The 18,105-nt window shown below is 45.4% G+C and overlaps 1 protein-coding gene across 4 annotated transcripts in view; it reads left to right on the forward strand.

The window, feature by feature from the left end:
• The window catches only part of LOC141105644 (alpha-2-macroglobulin-like), a 317,621-nt gene that overhangs the window by 36,786 nt on the left and 262,730 nt on the right, over positions 1–18,105 (forward strand). The window lies entirely within an intron of this gene.

Below are 18,105 nucleotides of genomic sequence, written 5' to 3' on the forward strand. Positions count from 1 at the left end.
CCCTACTGCGAGCCACAGCTAGTGTGAACCCGGCCTCAAACACAAGGGCCTTAATTTTTGCTCCTTTGACTTAAGCTAACAGATCCTACCCTTCACAGATCTACTGTATACCTCCCGCGATCTAAAGGCCACGGCTTCCAATGTTTATATCTTGCACCACAAGCCCTCTTTCTCCTGGAATTACAGGAGTATTAGATCCTCATAGACTTCTATGGGGTGTAAAGTAAATAATTTGCTAACAGGGTTTAAGTTGAAAGTTAAAAATGTACTAACATCAAAGTGAGAATTTTTTTAATGAAAGGGTTTTAAAACAGTGTTCAATTTTTGTTAACATCAAAGTGTGAATTTGTGAATATCAAAGGAAGAATTCCTAAAACAAACAGTATTTATTTTTTTTTCTAATTTGCATTAATTAAATAACTGTTTTCCCTCATCATTTCTAGATAGAAAACCTTGGTCACTTTCTTGATTTTGATGCATGCCCAATCTGTTAAATGAATAAAATGAAAAGGTTTTTATTCAGTATAGCTGTGGGGTCTGGCTTCTTCTGAACAGGATCAAGCAGAGAACATTGGGGATCACAGGCAGGCACGCTATCATTCTCTGATCTAAACATATATGACCAAAATAAGAAAACCTTCTCTTATGTTTGTGAACATTGTAATAAGACTTTTTTTCCAAATAGGGCAGCGGATAGAACAATAATGATAAGTCCTAGCATACAATCAATGCTTATTTCACATCCGTTCAACATTCATTTATTAGGAGAAATAAAAATGGGTTATTGTTGGTAACATGTAATTAACAAGTTGTTCTCTCATTAAAGGAAAATTATAATAGTTTGGGGTCAATTATTTAATTTTTTTTCCAGTGAAAGACACTCATGACATGATTTTTCTAATGAAAAAAATGAAAGGGAAAATGTTTGCATTCAAAAAGTATAAAATATATCCTTCAGTACAGAGTAGAGAGGGAAATGAAGGAGTAGGAGCCACTGCTCTGCTTCATTCGTACGTATGTGTAAATCTCATGAAAACAAAGATGGAATGTACAGTAAAAAGACAGCTGAGATCTCCACCTGCAGAGTGTATATATAAATACAATATTTTTATTTTTTAACTCTGACCAAAGGGCTCGTGCACAAGGCCAATTAAGGCCGTACATTATGCGGTCAGCATATTTCTGGCGGTACAGCATTTTCTTGTCAAATTTGTTTATTGAAATTTAACAAAATACAAAGACAAAGACAAGTTTAAAAGCAGTACAGGAAGGTAACATGTCAGTGTATAAAAAGAGATGATAGCTCCACTGCATGGCATAAGCCAGAGGGTACCGCATTTTCAATCAGCCACGGAAATAAAGCTTGTATAAATGAAAGACAGGTTGACACTGTCCACGGCTATCTGCAGCTGTTCACATGTAAATCACACATGGGATGATTTCCTGCAGTTAGGGACAAATGTGTGCCCCTAGACCCAGATATTTCACGTGCTGGGGTGCACATTTGTTCCTAAGCGACAGCCAAATGTGGACAGTGTCAGCTTGTCATTGATTTGTACAGGCTTCCTGTTTGCAGCTGATGAAAACACCCGCCCATACCTGCTGCAGAAATACACTAATCTGAACAGAGCACAATCCTGATCAGCCGTAGGCATGAGCCCCAATAAATCAATAAAGAGAAAATAAACAAAAACACTATACATACTCTTTAAAAAAAAAAAAAGGTTCATAATGGTGAAAGTGATCTGTGTATTGAGCGGACTAGCTCAGCTTCAGTTTTTAACTTGTTTAGCTGGCTGCTTTACTTAAAGGACTTTAGTGTCCTAGAGAACAAGGCCATCTTTCTGACTACCTCTTATGTCGTGACTGTCTTGTCAGCAACAGTTGGACACTGGAGTAGTGGTGAACCTCCTAAAGGATACCTTTCAAGGACATTGACCAACTACAGAATTCGATAAGTATTTATTTTCTTGTAGATATGGATTTGTCCCTATATATCATTTACTTTGGATTACAATGAGACCTTGGATTGTCTCACTAGTGACTGTGTGGAATCCTAAAATTCATGCTATTTACACTTGCTGCTGATATTCGTACCACCTCTGGACCACTGACATAACCTCTTTTTTTTTTTTTTTTAATTGTATTTTTATTAGTTTTTGCAAAAAGGAAAAAGAACACAGTACACATGAATAACATATGTAACAAGAGGTGTGATATACAGATGAGATGTCCAAATTAACATAGAACTGAAGATAACTGTAGGGTATACATAGATGAAATCGACATGTAAACAGGTCAAATCGTCATAAGGAGGTCATACAAACAATCGCCTGTGCAATGAACATGTAGCATCAGGAAACTCATATGGAACACCATGTAGGTTGGGTCACATAGGGGAGACATATATGAAGGCATATCGATAGTTTAAGACATACATTAAGACATAGAGCCCGGTAGGGGTGCCCCAAATTCTGATTGATCCCATGGTTCCCATATCTTATTAGATTGCGGGATATTGAAAATACCAAAAATGGCATTTCTCTCTTAGGGGGTCGGTGATTGCTAATTATCCATGTTAATGATTTCAGATTTATGGCTGTGGCATCTTCCTCCAATTTCACCCATTGCTTACATTATGCATTATGGAACCAGTCTACTATCCTAGACACTAGGGATGAGCTTCGTGTTCGAGTCGAACCCATGTTCGACTCGAACATCGGCTGTTCGATCGTTCGCCGAATTGCGAACGTTATGGGCCGTTCGCGCTAAATTCGTGTGGCGCGTCACGGCCCATAATTCACTGCGGCATCGCAGTGCATTGCTGGCTGATGATTGGCCAAGCATGCACTATGACCCGCATGCTTGGCCAATCACAGCGCCGTCAGTAGAGAGAGCTGTAATTGGCCAAAGCCAGGGTGGCTTTGGCCAATTATGGCTCAGGGGATTTAGTACACACCCCACACTATATAAGGCCGCCTGCACGGCGGCCCTGTGTAGTGTGTGTTCCGGTGTGCTGAGAGATAGAGAGAGAGAGAGACAGTGTCATTTGATTTGAGTTAGATAGATTAGGCAGAACAGTCAGTCAGTTAGCTGCACTTACAGTGTATTGTGTATATATATGCATCCCAGGTGTTGCATATATATATATACACTGTATTCAGTTTAGCTAGATCCGTTCCTGTTATCTTCTATCTAGACTATTTACATTTAATGCAGTGCGTCCTGCTCACAGTGTTCAGCTAGATCCGTTCCTGCTATTTACATTTAGTGCAGTGCGTCCTGCTCACAGTGTTCAGCTAGATCCGTTCCTGTTATCTTCTAGACTATTTACATTTAGTGAAGTGCGTCCTGCTCACAGTGTTCAGCTAGATCCGTTCCTGCAATTTACATTTAGTGCAGTGCGTCCTGCTCACAGTGTTCAGCTAGATCCGTTCCTGCTATTTACATTTAGTGCAGTGCGTCCTGCTCACAGTGTTCAGCTAGATCCGTTCCTGCTATTTACATTTAGTGCAGTGCGTCCTGCTCACAGTGTTCAGCTAGATCCGTTCCTGCTATTTACATTTAGTGCAGTGCGTCCTGCTCACAGTGTTCAGCTAGATCCGTTCCTGTTATCTTCTAGACTATTTACATTTAGTGCAGTGCGTCCTGCTCACAGTGTTCAGCTAGATCCGTTCCTGTTATCTTCTAGACTATTTACATTTAGTGCAGTGCGTCCTGCTCACAGTGTTCAGCTAGATCCGTTCCTGTTATCTTCTAGACTATTTACATTTAGTGCAGTGCGTCCTGCTCACAGTGTTCAGCTAGATCCGTTCCTGTTATCTTCTAGACTATTTACATTTAGTGCAGTGCGTCCTGCTCACAGTGTTCAGCTAGATCCGTTCCTGTTAAATTCCTACTGACAGGCAGGCTTGTCTGGTTACAGTATATAAAGCTACCTGAAGAAAATTACAGGTGTTCTATTTGATCCTATTAGTACCACGGTCAGGCAGCTAGACTATTTACATTTAGTACAGTGCGTCCTGCTCACAGTGTTCAGCTAGATCCGTTCCTGTTATCTTCCTACTGACAGGCAGGCTTGTCTGGTTACAGTATATAAAGCTACCTGAAGAAAATTACAGGTGTTCTATTTGATCCTATTAGTACCACGGTCAGGCAGCTAGACTATTTACATTTAGTACAGTGCGTCCTGCTCACAGTGTACAGCTAGATCCGTTCCTGTTATCTTCCTACTGACAGGCAGGCTTGTCTGGTTACAGTATATAAAGCTACCTGAAGAAAATTACAGGTGTTCTATTTGATCCTATTAGTACCACGGTCAGGCAGCTAGACTATTTACATTTAGTACAGTGCGTCCTGCTCACAGTGTTCAGCTAGATCCGTTCCTGTTATCTTCCTACTGACAGGCAGGCTTGTCTGGTTACAGTATATAAAGCTACCTGAAGAAAATTACAGGTGTTCTATTTGATCCTATTAGTACCACGGTCAGGCAGCTAGACTATTTACATTTAGTACAGTGCGTCCTGCTCACAGTGTTCAGCTAGATCCGTTCCTGTTATCTTCCTACTGACAGGCAGGCTTGTCTGGTTACAGTATATAAAGCTACTTGAAGAAAATTACAGGTGTTCTATCCCAGCTTAGTGCAGCTACAGGCCATTAGTATGTCTGGAAGGCCAAGAAGGAGAGGCAGACAGTCACAAGCCAATAAGAGAGGGCAAGCAGGCTCTGTGTCTAGTGCTGGTCGTGGAGACGGTGCATCCTCATCAGCACGTGGCCATGGGACACGCTTGGCCTTTTTTTCGGCAGCTGGCCGCGTTGAGCCGCAACATGCGGAAGACTTGGTCGAGTGGATGACCAAGCCGTCCTCATCCTCCTCATCCTCTCTCACCCATGCCCAGGGTGCTTTGTCTGGCAAAGCAGCGGCTTCTTCCCTCAGCTCAATGTCATCAGTGACTCCTTCCCTAGCTCCACCATGTCCTCATGAGGATTCCCTCGAACTGTTTGACCACAGTGTTGGGTACATGCTCCAGGAGGATGCCCAGCGTTTGGAAGGCTCTGATGATGATACTGAGCTCGATGAAGGCAGTAACATGAGCGCGGACAGAGGGGGTGCCCAAGAAGGACAGCAATCTGGCAGTCATGCTCCCCCTGCTGCAGCATACTGCCAGGTTTGCTCCAGTGATGAGGAGGGAGGGGATGATGAGGTCACTGACTCAACGTGGGTGCCTGATAGGAGAGAGGAGGAGGAGGAGGAGGAGGAGGAGGAGGAGGAGGCGGCAGCACATCACCAACGAGGCAGGATGCCCTCCAGGGGCCAGCCTAAGGGCAGCACATTGACTGCATCACACCCCAAAGCTCCACATGTGCAGGGCGCTGCAGTCTCTGCGCGTTATTCAAAAAGTTCTTTGGTGTGGGCCTTTTTTGAGACGAGTGCATCAGATCGCACCGCTGCTATTTGCAACATATGTCTCAAGCGTATCTCGCGTGGCCAAAACATCTCCCGCTTGGGTACCACATGCTTGACCAGACATATGTTGACCTGCCATGCAGTTCGTTGGCAAGCGTATCTAAAAGACCCACACCAAAGAACAAAGAGGATCTCTCCTTGCTCCTCATCAGCTGAGATTTCCAACCCCACTAGACCTTCAGTCCTCTCTGAGACCTGCAGTGAGAGGAATGAAGGTGTAGAATTAGGTGTGTCACAGCCAAGTACTTGTGGGCAATCTGCTTTTGGTACACCGACGTCAGATTGTACCAGGCAAATTTCCCTGCCCCAGCTGCTGCACCGCCGAAAGAAGTTTGCTCCCAGCCATCCACATGCCCAGCGGTTGAATGCTAGCTTGGCAAAATTGCTAGCACTTCAACTGCTGCCTTTTCAGTTGGTAGACTCTGCCCCCTTCCGTGAGTTTGTGGAATGTGCGGTTCCTCAGTGGCAGGTACCCAAACGCCACTTTTTCTCACGGAAGGCGATTCCGGCTCTCTACCGGCATGTGGAAGGCAATGTCCATGCCTCGCTGGACAGGGCGGTCAGCGGTAAGGTGCATATTACCGCTGACTCATGGTCCAGCAGGCATGGACAGGGACGTTACCTAAGTTTCACGGCGCATTGGGTGACTCTGCTGGCAGCTGGGAAGGATGCAGGACAAGGTGCAGTAGTGTTGGAGGTTGTTCCGCCACCACGCCTCCAAAATGCTGATTGTGACACACCTCTCTCCTCCACCCCCTCCTCTTCTTCTTCCTCCATGGCCTCTTCCTCGGAACCAGCGGTGCTCCGTAGGCGTTCAAGGGGCTACGCAAGTACGCAGGCCAAAAGATGCCATGCGGTGCTTGAGCTGGTGTGCTTGGGGGACAGGAGCCACACTGGGGCAGAGGTTCTGTCAGCTCTGCAGGGGCAGGTTCAGAGGTGGTTGACGCCACGCCAACTTAAGGCAGGAATGGTGGTTTGCGACAATGGCACCAACCTCCTCTCTGCCCTCCGACAGGGACAAATGACCCATGTGCCCTGTTTGGCTCACGTCCTTAACTTGGTGGTGCAGCGGTTCTTGGGCAGGTACCCGGGCTTACAGGATGTCCTGAGGCAGGCCAGGAAAGTCTGTGTGCATTTCCGCCGGTCATATAATGCCAGTGCTCGGCTGACGGACCTCCAAAAGGAGTTTAACCTGCCCAAGAACCGCCTAATCTGTGACATGCCCACCAGGTGGAACTCAACGTTGGCCATGCTGCAGCGGCTGCACACGCAGCAGAGGGCCATCAATGAGTACCTGTGCGACTATGGCACCAGGACAGGGTCAGGGGAGCTTGTTTTTTTTTCCCCACGCCAGTGGGCCATGATCAGGGATGCATGCACTGTCCTGTCACCATTCGAGGAGGCCACAAGGATGGTGAGCAGTGACAGTGCATGCATCAGTGACACTGTCCCCCTTGTCCACCTGTTGGAGCACACGCTGCGTGGAATAATGGACAGGGCACTTGAGGCAGAACAGAGGCAGGAAGAGGAGGACTTCCTTAGCTCTCAAGGCCCCCTTTATCCAGACAGTGTTCCTGCGTGCCCGCCGATCACACAGGAAGAGGACGAGGAGGAAGAGGAGGAGGAGGAAGATTGTGTCAGTATGGAGGTGGAGCCTGGCACTCAGCATCAGCAGCAGTCTTTAAGGGATCAGTCCCAAGAAACACATGGACTTGTACGTGGCTGGGAGGAGGTGGCTGCGGACCATGTCGTTCTTAGTGACCCAGAGGACTCCGGACCAAATGCCTCAGCAAACCTACGCTGCATGGCCTCCCTGATCCTGCAAAGCCTGCGTAAGGATCCTCGTATTCGTGGTATCAAGGAGAAGGACCAATACTGGCTGGCAACCCTCCTTGATCCACGTTACAAGGGTAAGGTTGCGGACCTTATCTTGCCATCGCAGAGGGAGCAGAGGATGAAACATCTTCGGGAGGCCTTGCAGAAAGGTCTGTGCAACGCGTTCCCAGAGACTGGGAGGTTACAAACTCCTGTTTCTGGACAACGTGTTGCTGAGGCTTCGGTCAGTCAAAGAAGGAGCGGTGGAGAAGGTGGCCGTCTGACCGATGCGTTCAGACAATTTTTTGGTCCGCAGCCCCAAGGTATGATCGGTTCCAGCAACCATCGCCAGCGTCTGTTTTACATGGTGCAGGAATACCTAGGGGCAAGATCAGACTTGGACACCTTTCCCACCGAAAATCCTCTGGGTTACTGGGTCTTGAGGATGGATCACTGGCCAGAGCTTGCACAGTATGCAATTGAGCTACTGGCCTGTCCTGCATCCAGCGTTCTTTCGGAACGCACATTCAGTGCTGCTGGAGGCGTGGTAACCGATCACAGGGTGCGTCTGTCCACCGACTCGGTCGATCGGCTGACCTTCATAAAAATGAATGAGTCTTGGATCACCACCAGCTACCAAGCACCTGATGCTGATGTAACCGAATAATTTTTTTTGAAATCTCAGATCCCTTCAAAGACTGCCTATGCTGATGCTGAGTGACTATCCCTGAGTAATTATCCTCTTCCTCCTCAATCATCACGCTGATAGCTTGTAAGAACATTTTTGGTTCTGGGCGCCACCACCAGTGCCTAAGGCACAATTTTTCAGCCCCTGTTTAACAGGGGCGTGTAATTACAATTTTTGATGTAATACTTTGCAGCAGGGCTCGTTCCTGCATTCCAACTAGAGTGTCTGTGAGGGGTTGCAGTGTTGTGGCACCAGCACCAGTGCCTAGGGCCCAATTTTTCTGCCCCTGTCTAACAGGGGCATGTAATTACAATTTTTGATGCAATACTTTGCAGCAGGGCTCGTTCCTGCGTTCCAACTAGAGTGTCTGTGAGGGGTTGCAGTGTTGTGGCACCAGCACCAGTGCCTAAGGCCCAATTTTTCTGCCCCTGTCTAACAGGGGCGTGTAGTTACAATTTTTGATGCAATACTTTGCAGCAGGGCTCGTTCCTGCGTTCCAACTAGAGTGTCTGTGAGGGGTTGCAGTGTTGTGGCACCAGCACCAGTGCCTAAGGCCCAATTTTTCTGCCCCTGTCTAACAGGGGCGTGTAATTACAATTTTTGATGCAATACTTTGCAGCAGGGCTCGTTCCTGCGTTCCAATTAGAGTGTCTGTGAGGGGTTGCAGTGTTGTGGCACCAGCACCAGTGCCTAAGGCCCAATTTTTCTGCCCCTGTCTAACAGGGGCGTGTAATTACAATTTTTGATGCAATACTTTGCAGCAGGGCTCGTTCCTGCGTTCCAACTAGAGTGTCTGTGAGGGGTTGCAGTGTTGTGGCACCAGCACCAGTGCCTAAGGCCCAATTTTTCTGCCCCTGTCTAACAGGGGCGTGTAATTACAATTTTTGAAGCAATAATTTGCAGCAGGGCTCGTTCCTGCGTTCCAACTAGAGTGTCTGTGAGGGGTTGCAGTGTTGTGGCACCAGCACCAGTGCCTAAGGCCTAATTTTTCAGCTCCTGTTCAACAGGGGCATGTAATTACAATTCTTGATCTAATATTTCACAGCAGGGCCCTGTGAGGGCTTACAGTGTTGTGGCCACAGCAACACCTAAGGCCCAAATTTCTGCTGAGTATATAGGGCAGGACCCTACTTTCAAACATCTAACTTACAAACGACTCCTACTTGCAAACGGAAGGAGACAACAGGAAGTGAGATGAAATCTACCCCTAGGAAGGGAAATTCTCTCCTGTAAGAGTTAATATGGGAAAACAATTTCTCCTTTCCACTGATGCTTTCCAATCCTTGTTCCACAAAAAAACCCAAATTTTCAAAAAACATTTTTCATTGGGACAAAAAAGTGAGGTGAAATCTTCTGAAGAGGAGGAAAGACAGCAAAACAAATGTCACAGGGGTGATAACCCTTCCCTATGTTTTCCAAAAAGCTTAGAAAAGATTTTTTGGCTGGAGCTAAACACGTTAAAAATGTTCAAAATTACAAACAGATTCTACTTAACAACAAACCTACAGTCCCTGTCTTGTTTGCACCGCCTGTATACTGCTGTTCAGAGTATATAGGGCCTGGTGGCCCCACACCTTTCCTTATTTTAATTTGGGTGCGGGGTTCCCCTTAATATCCATACAAGACCCAAAGGGCCTGGTAATGGACTGGGGGGTACCCATGCCGTTTGTCTCACTGATTTTCATCCATATTGCCATGACCCGACATGACATTAAACCCGCAAGCAGTTTTAAATGAGATTTTTTCCTTTAAAAATGACATTTGGTGCAGGGACTGTTCTAAACATGGGAAACATGCGTCACTTTACAGGCATACTATAGACACCCCCCAGGTACGATATTTAAAGGAATATTTCACTTTTTTTTTTTTACTTTAAGCATCATTAAAATCACTGCTCCCGAAAAAACGGCCGTTTTTAAAAGTTTTTTTTGCATTGATACATGTCCCCTGGGGTAGGACCCGGGTCCCCAAACCCTTTTTAGGACAATACCATGCAAATTAGCCTTTAAAATGAGCACTTTTGATTTCGAACGTTCGAGTCCCATAGACGTCAATGGGGTTCTAACGTTCGTGCGAACTTTCGGTCCGTTCGCGGGTTCTGGTGCGAACCGAACCGGGGGGTGTTCGGCTCATCCCTACTAGACACAAATACAGAGCGAAGAAATTTTGAAAAATCTGGAAGAGCCAAGCCTCCATCTTTCTTTGCTCTAGTTAACATGTCTCTTCTAATTCGAGCTGATTTATGTGCCCATATAAATCTCCCCACGGCCTTACGCAACTGATCCAGTAAATTTATTGGAGAACATATTGGAATTGTCTGGAATATGTATAATATTTTAGGCAGTATATCCATTTTTACAATATTAATCTTTCCCATCCAGGAAAAAAATGTTCTATCACACATTTGGAGTGTCCTAATTATATTTTGTATAATCGGAAGGTAATTAAGCTCTTGAAGCTTATTTAGATCTCTAGCAATACATGTTCCAAGATATTTGATAGCTTCTTTTTGCCATTTAAAGGAAAAGGTTTTTTTGAGAAGATTCAATGTTCCACTTGGTAGTGTAACATTGAGAGCCTCTGACTTATCATAATTGACTTTAAAATTACTCAGTAATCCAAAACAATTAAATTCCTGGATAAGATTTGGTATTGTCACCACTGGAATAGTTTTATATTCTGTTTCCTTGACTTTAATCCTTTGTATATCTACATTTTTACAAATCGCCATAGTCAGGTGCTCCATTACCAATACATACAAAAAGGGTGAAAGAGGACAGCCCTGTCGAGTTCCATTTGATATAATCACCGGGTTGGATAAGGATCCATTTGTACCTATTCTACCTGTTCTGTTATGATACAAAGCCATTATTTTCTCCATAAGTAGAGGACCTATTCCCCATTGTTTTAAGGTCTCTTCAAGAAAACACCATCCCACCCTGTCAAATGCCTTCTAGGCATCCATTGCCAATAGACAGGATGGGATGGCTAGTTTTTGGGCATATTCTACCAATGTCAGAGTCTTCAACCATCCCCTAGACGACGTCAGATTGTGACAAAATACATGTAGGGAGGTTTGACGTGCTGACGTCATCGCACTGTGCTCAGTGGACGGGTGTTCGCTAGCCGGCCGGTTGTTTTTTCTTGATCGTTTTTAAACATCACTTCTGTAAGTGCGATTTTTAAAGCTTTAATAAACCTTTTTGGTACGTTTTACACTATGGAGAGCCTTTTTACATTTCTGGGTAATGCCTAACCTATCCCCCTGTAGGTTTGATGTTCAAGTCTCCTTGGTCATTGGTCCCATGAACTGTTTATTAATTTTTTTTTTAAGTTTTGGATCATCACTATTTTTTCTTGTTTTATTTTATTTTTTTATAGCACTGCTACATTGAACTTTATATCTGTACACGTGTGTATCTCACAGTTTTAGCAGCTGCTTTATTTATTTTCTCTTTTTTCTTTGTTTTTCTTTTTTCTTTTCTATGTTATATAGCGCGGTATTTTCCATTTTTCCAATTTTTAAATTAAAAATGGTTTTCAGGGGTTAGGCAGTTGTATAGCTTATGGAAAAAGGTTCCAAAAGTCTTAGACATGGTTAGGGAGCAATGGGTCCTAGTTGAATCCGCTTGTAAAAGAAAGTCAGGAAAGGAGTGGAAAGGTTGTGAACGTAATTTATTTACTAGCATCCCATGAGGCTTATTAGAGATTTCATTACATTTTTGTTTTGCCCATACCATGAATGTAGCTGTCTTACGTAGGGCTAAGAATTGTATTTGTATTTTTTTTTTTTTTTTTTTCTTAACAAAAAAGTTTATTTAAATTTTCACAAAAGAAACAATTCACTTCGTGTTAGATTGAATACAGATGACATTCATAGAACAGTTACATGACTTAGTATGAGTAAGAGTCAATTATCACAGTAGTTATCCATTTCAGAAGAAGATACTAATACACTCATTAAGGATATTAATATAAGGTGTAAGTGTAAGGGATCCCACCTTTCAAATTGGGACATTCTATCCCACTTGTATATAGTTTTGAAGAGTCCTGGGGGCAAGTCAACACCAATCCCAATTGGCCCGGACCCAACATTTCATTCAATAGACAGGTGTTTTGCCTTCACCCATGCTGCCCAAATTTTCTCAAATTTTTTTTGACAATTTCTTCCCATATATGTCATTTTATATAATGGTAGCACCTTATTTACCAGAGATTGCCAGAGTTGTTTGGTGGGCGGTTGGGACTGATTCCACTGCAGTAAGATTGCTTTTCTAGCATATAATGTGGTGTAGAAGATGAATAGTTTCTTCCCCCATGTGACTTCTAGAAAGTCACAAATACCTAGTAGAAGAGGTAGTGGGCTATATGGGACTTGCAGTCCCCCTATAGAGTTGATATCAGCAAGTATATTATTCCAGAATTCCACCACTCCAGGGCAGGACCAGACCACATGAAAGAAATTGTCCTCCCCAGACCCACATCTAGGGCACCTCGCTGTTCTATCAGGGTATATTTTTGCCAGGCGTATTGGAGAGTAGTAGGCCCTATGTAAGAATTTCAGCTGCATAAATCTATCCCTTGCTGAAATTGTCAAGGCTAAATATTGCTGAATTCTCTCTTCCCAGTCCCCATCCGTCAACCCCGGAACATCCACCCTCCACCGCTCACATAGCTGGGAGACTTTAGATGTATCTTGAGTCACAAACAAATTATAGACGGCGGACAGTGTTCTTCCGCCATCTTGGTTTTTTAATACACTTTCTATCGGTGTCTCCTCCAGAGTCAGCAGACTGGGGAACTGGGACCGGAACGCATGCCTCACTTGGAGGAACCTGAAGAACATATGATTGGGTAGATCCTTTTCTCTTTTTAAAGCATCAAAGGTGATTAGTTGTCCCTGGGCAACTATATCCCCCAGGGTCGTGACACCATATCTGGCCCACACAATCGGGTCGGGGATGGAGTGAAAATGAGGCAGGCGGGGGTTACCCCATAGGGGAGTTGCTGGGGACCAATTACTAGGTCCCAAAAATAGCGTATTAACAGTGTCCCATACCTTAAGGGTTGTTTTCATGGGACAGGTCACATCTGGATTGGATCTAGGGCCTCTGTGTACCAAATTCCTCAACTCTGCATAGGAGCTGATCAGCGCCGCCTCCATGGAAGCAGCAGGGTTAGCCGGTTCTTCTGAGAACCACCATTTTACTGTTACCAATACTGCTGCCCAGTAGTATTTTAGGAAGCATGGCAAGGCCAGACCCCCCAAGGTCCCTGGTAGTTGCAATGTTGCCCTGGCTATTCTAGGAGTTTTCCCATTCCAAATGAATGAGGTAATAATGCTATCTAAGTGTCGAAAGAAGGTCATTGATATAGGGATCGGGGTTTGTCGGAATAGGTATGTAAATTTAGGTAGAATTGACATTTTGATTAAGTTGACATGGCCAACCGGGGTTAGTGGTAGGGATCTCCATGTGTTACATCTTTGGGATAGGTGGTTAACCACAGGGTTTAAGTTGAGGCTGATATACTTTTTTAAGTCTTGATGTATTTCTACCCCTAGGTATCTAAACTGGGAACCCTACTGAGTTGTCCATCCGTCTGCAAGGGAGTAGACCCCGCCCGCAGAGGAAACAGGATCGACTTTCCCCAGTTGATACATATACCAGAGAATTTCCCAAACCTATTGATTACCGAGAGAGCCTCTTGTAGGGAAGTACCATCATCTTTAAGATAAAGTAAGGTGTCGTCAGCGTATAACAACACCTTTTCCTGTAGAGGACCTCTCGTAATCCCCCTAACCCCGGCTGTGGCCCTAAGAAGGGCAGCCATAGGCTCTATTGCCAGGGCAAAAAGACCCGGCGAGAGTGGGCACCCCTGTCTAGTTCCCCTACCCAAAAAAAAGGTCGGGGAAAGTACTGTACCTGTGCAAACTCTGGCCGTGGGGGCCTTGTATACCATCCTGACCCAGGAGATAAAGACCGGGCCAAACCCGAACCTGCGGAGGACCTCCCATAGGTAGCCCCACTCAACAGAGTCGAAGGCCTTCTCTGCGTCAAGAGAGGCCACAATTTCGTCTCGGGCATCCTCCTCCCCAGAGGCCAGGACAGCATACAACCTGCGAATGTTTATGTCCGTGCCCTTTCCAGGCATGAAACCTGATTGATCTTCATGAATTAGGTCGAGTATTATTTTGTTTAACCGCTGGGCCAAAATTTTGGTTAAAATCTTTGCGTCAGAATTAAGTAAAGATATAGGTCGATATGAGGGGCATAGTTGGGGGTCTTTTCCCGGCTTTGGCAGGACCACTATAATGGCTTGTGAAATGGATAGTGGTATCTCCCCAGTTCGTAGGGTCTCTGTAAGCATTGTGTGCATCCTAGGCGCCACCTCGCCCATATACTGTTTATAAAATTCAGGGGGTAGGCCATCCAGTCCTGGTGTCTTCCCCATTTGTAAAGGGGCTTAGAGCCCGTTGGACCTCTTCCAAGGTTATTGGAGCCTCGAGGCCCTCTCGTGCTGCAGCCGTGAGGGTCGGAAGCGTTATTTCATCTAGGAAGTCCGAGAGTTCCTTCGCTGAGTATTGTGCCCTAGAGGAGTACAGGGACGAGTAATACTCAGCAAAGCAAGCGTTAATCTTCGCAGGGTCTGATACTAGGGTCCCGTCATTCTTTCGTATACGAGCTATTGTGGACACTGGGGATTGCTCCTTGGCCAACCAGGCCAAAAGCTTACCTGTTTTATCCCCTTGCTCAAATATTCTTTGAGTTTGGGCCAGTTGGCGTTTGTTCGCCTTGGCTACCCTCAGTAGCATTACCTCCCGATAGGCAACCTTCATGTCCTGTGCTATAATAGGGTTGGCCGTAAGGGTGTATCTGGTCTCTAAGTCCCGGGCTTTGGTCTCTGCCTCTTCCAACAGCATCTTATTATTCCTGCGCTCTCTAGCTATGGATGACATATAGCAGCCTCTAATGTAGGCTTTAAAAGTGTCCCATACCATCCCCGGAGTGGAGGAACCAGCGTTAGCCAACCAAAATTGTTTTATCTCTTTTACTATCTCAATTTCTATAGTAAGATGTTCAATCCAGAATCGGGAAAGTCGCCAAATTCTGTCCGCCTGTGGAGTGGAAGTTTGCAGTGTGCATAACAGCGGGAAGTGGTCAGAAATTCCCCTCGGTAATGTTTCAATATTTATAACTTTGGGAAGCATGGGTGAGCTTGCGTAAAGAAGGTCTATACGTGATAATGAGTTATAGGAGGATGAATGACATGTGTACACGCGTTCTGTTGGATGTTTCCAGCGCCACACATCCTACAATCCCAGCACCTGTGCCCATCTAGTTAACGCAGAATCTGTAGCTGGGTCCGGGGACATTTTATCTAGTGAAGGGTTAGGTGTGATATTAAAATCCCCCGTGAGAATTACATTGTCTGTGGGGAATTGTGCAATTATAGTAGTGATCTTCTGCAGTAGGGAGATGTTAGCCGGTGGGGGCAAGTATACCCCCACTATAACCATAGCCAATGCTTCTATATTAGCGTGGATTATTATGTACCTGCCTTCTGGGTCTATGAGCATATCAAGGGGTTCAAAATTGAGTGATTTGTGGATCAGTATACTAACCCCCCTGGCGTAATTAGTGTAGGTGGCATGGTAATGGTGTCCCACCCATGGTTTCTTTAACCCCAACACTCTGCCCCCCCATCAGATGCATCTCTTGAAGAATACAAATACTGGGTGTATATTTCTTAAGATATTCAAAAACTAGTGAGCGTTTAATTTTGTGATTAAGACCCCTTACATTCCATGACAATACTTTCAGCTGAGCCATATCTCAATGTGGTATATATTTCTTCCGGAAAACCATGTATAGTTAGAATACATAGATAACTCCTTCTCATCCCTCCCCCCTCCCGCCAAGGGACCCATCATCCACCCATGGGCAGTCTGGTAGCCTGGAGCATGTAGCCTACGCCCTTGCTATTGTCAAGCCATCTATAGGAATCTTTCCTTGAATAATGAAGCGAAAAACAAAGAACAAAAATTAAACATACTAAACAAAATATCCCTCCCATCCCGCCCCACACCCCATTAATTAAACCTCGGGGTGCTTGAGTACCCATAACAACCAAAAAAAAAAAAAAAAAAAAAAAAAACAGGAGGAACTTCCTAGGGGGCGGTGTGTAACAATTGGCACACCTAGGACCTAGTTTTCTTAACGTGAGATCAGAGACCGCACTACTCACTGCATCTGCAGGCCTTTACTGATAATAAACAAAGAGAAGGGGAAGGGAAAATAAAGATTCCCTATAAAAAAGAGAAAACCGAAAAAAAAAATTGGAAAAGAGAACATCTTAGTAATTAGGGGGGGGGGACCTCCCCCATATCCAGGGCCCCCTCCCTTCCATGTGGACCAGAGCAACCTGTCTGCGCCAGAGCAGCCATTAGCACTTAGATAGCTCTAAGGGTACAATCTTAGTTACAAACAATGGTAGTTTCTAAAAAAACCTGTGGAAAGCAAAAGAAATTGGTTAAACAATAGAAGCAGTCATTTAAAGTCCTCTTGAAGAGCCAAACCACTTAACAGAATTCCACCATTAACCCCTCCCTCCATCACCCATCTCCAATAACAGGATGAACATTGGTTATGTGTGGCATTATGTCTCGCATTCTCCCCTTTTTTGTCATCCCTGGGGCCAGTAAATACAACAACAAAGTTCCAGGGCTCCATATCGTTGGTCAGGACTGCCGACATCTGTATAGTCCCTTTGGGGGGAGAAAGGAGCTCCAGGAAGGGGGGGGATGGGGGGGAGAAACTCATCCAGGCATTCCAGCGGTCCATATCCAACACACCCCAACTGTCCCCCCCAATCCTCCGACATAGGACCATTCAGCAAAGCAAGTATCCATCCCCCATTGTATGGTTAGCTGGTTCGGCATTACCCCCATCAGATAGCCAGGCCCCTTAGGATTCATGTATTCCATAGTTCCCAGACAGTATGCCACTTACCAATAGGGGTGGGGGTTATTAGAGATAACAAGCTGTAAATCTTACCACCGGTCATCACCAGGTAGATAGAGGGTTAGTTGTGGTGTACTCCATACATCGGATCAATGATTGTGTGGCAGGGATTCAAGCCATCTGGTTGCTTCCTCTGGAGAGGTGAAAAATTTAGTAGTTTCGCCATCCACTACTCTGAGTCGTGCAGGGAATAACATGCTGTATTTTAGTCCCTTAGTATGCATTAGGGCCTTGACCTGGTCGAATGTCCTGCATTGCCTCTGTGTTTCCACTGAGTAGTCAGGGAATAGCATTATCTTCGCGTTCTCAGTGCGCAGCTCTCCCACCTTTCGTGCCTCCCTTAAGCTCAGATCTCTATCTCTAAAATTCAATAAACGAAATATGAAGGTGCGTGGAGGTGTTCCTGGTGGGCCCCGAGTTGACGGCATTCTGTGGGCTCGCTCCACCGCAAAGTGTGCAGAAAATAGTGCTTGTGGGAGAAGGTTTCGCAGCAACTGCTCCGTGTATGCCTCTGGGTCTCTTCCCTCCACTCCTTCTGGAAGTCCCACTAAGCGCAGATTATTCCTGCAATTTCTGTTTTCCTGAACTTTCGCACGCGATTCCAGCGTTTTCATTTTAACTTGCAGTATACGAAGGGAGGCGCTGTGGTCTCGGATTTCATCTTCATTCTCCCCTACCCTCCTTTCAGCCTCCGTCAGCCTGTCTCTGTATTTGTCCATATCCCGTCTTATTAGGCCCATCTCTGATTGTATTTGCTCTATTTTAGTAGTTAGGGTAGTTTGACAACCTGTGATAGCCTGCATTAATGCTTGAAACTGATCCTCTCCCATCTGGGAGGACTCAGCCTGAGTGTCTGTGTGATCTGTCTATGAGGCCATGTTTGAACACACTGCTCCACGTGGGCCCTGGGCTGGTGGCGGTGTTTTTGGGGCCTTGTGTTTCTGCTTCTGGGCGCCACAGGTTCTTCTTCTCATGCCCAGTTTTGTTCCCAGTCTGCCAGGTATTATGTGACAGGCGAGGGTCCCCCAACAGCCGGGTTATATTATAAATCTCCAGCCCGCCGTATAGCCCTGTCTCCCTCACCTCCCAGCAGGTCTTGTCACTAGTCCCTC

Source organism: Aquarana catesbeiana, linkage group LG08 (genome assembly GCF_042186555.1).
Source record: "Aquarana catesbeiana isolate 2022-GZ linkage group LG08, ASM4218655v1, whole genome shotgun sequence".
NCBI lineage: Eukaryota > Metazoa > Chordata > Amphibia > Anura > Ranidae > Aquarana > Aquarana catesbeiana.